Genomic DNA, 773 nt, shown 5'->3' on the forward strand with positions numbered 1-773 from the left:
TATATATATATATTTGATAGTTGATTTTAATATATAGATAGCAGTTATAAATTTAATTAAGTAATACCACATTTTATGGCGATAGTTTGCCCTATTTTCTTTCTCGGCAATAATAGTCCCCAATCCCCATAGGTATAAAATAGTTTAAGCTGCATGCATAAGCGGAGCATCTTCACTTTGTGCTAATATTGAAGAGGTTTTTTTTTTTATGGTATTGAATATTGAAAAGTTTTAGTAGCCTGTAGCAGAGCTCGAGCTAATTTCACGGGATGGGGCCGAAAGCAACGCAAAACCCACAGCAGATATGAGTTAACACTCAAAATCACTTCTGAAATTTGGATCATGTCTTAGATTAACTCATAAAATTTCAATTAACTCAATTTGGATTCTTAAATTTCGATTGGTAACTCGCATTAGTTCAGAGTTTACTTCATTAACAATGAGCTAAATTGACACATTAGGTTGCCATGATATGAAATGATATCATTTGATGGTTGTGTAAATTCACGAATTAAATTACATATTTTTAGTTTTTACAGGAGAAATCATTCTTGCGCAAATCACTCGACTATTACTTTCTCTTCGTGTTGCCATTCTAAGCAACCTCTGTTGCGATTACCGTCGCTCGATCAACTTAATGTGCCAACTCAACTCATTGATGGAGATAAATTCTGAGACTAAATACTAGTCACAAATCGAAATCTAAAAGTCTAAATTTGGTTAATCAAAATCTAAAAGATGAATTTAAAGTACAATGAAAATTTCCAAGAACA

The sequence above is a fragment of the Arachis duranensis genome, chromosome 5 (assembly GCF_000817695.3).
Source record: "Arachis duranensis cultivar V14167 chromosome 5, aradu.V14167.gnm2.J7QH, whole genome shotgun sequence".
NCBI lineage: Eukaryota > Viridiplantae > Streptophyta > Magnoliopsida > Fabales > Fabaceae > Arachis > Arachis duranensis.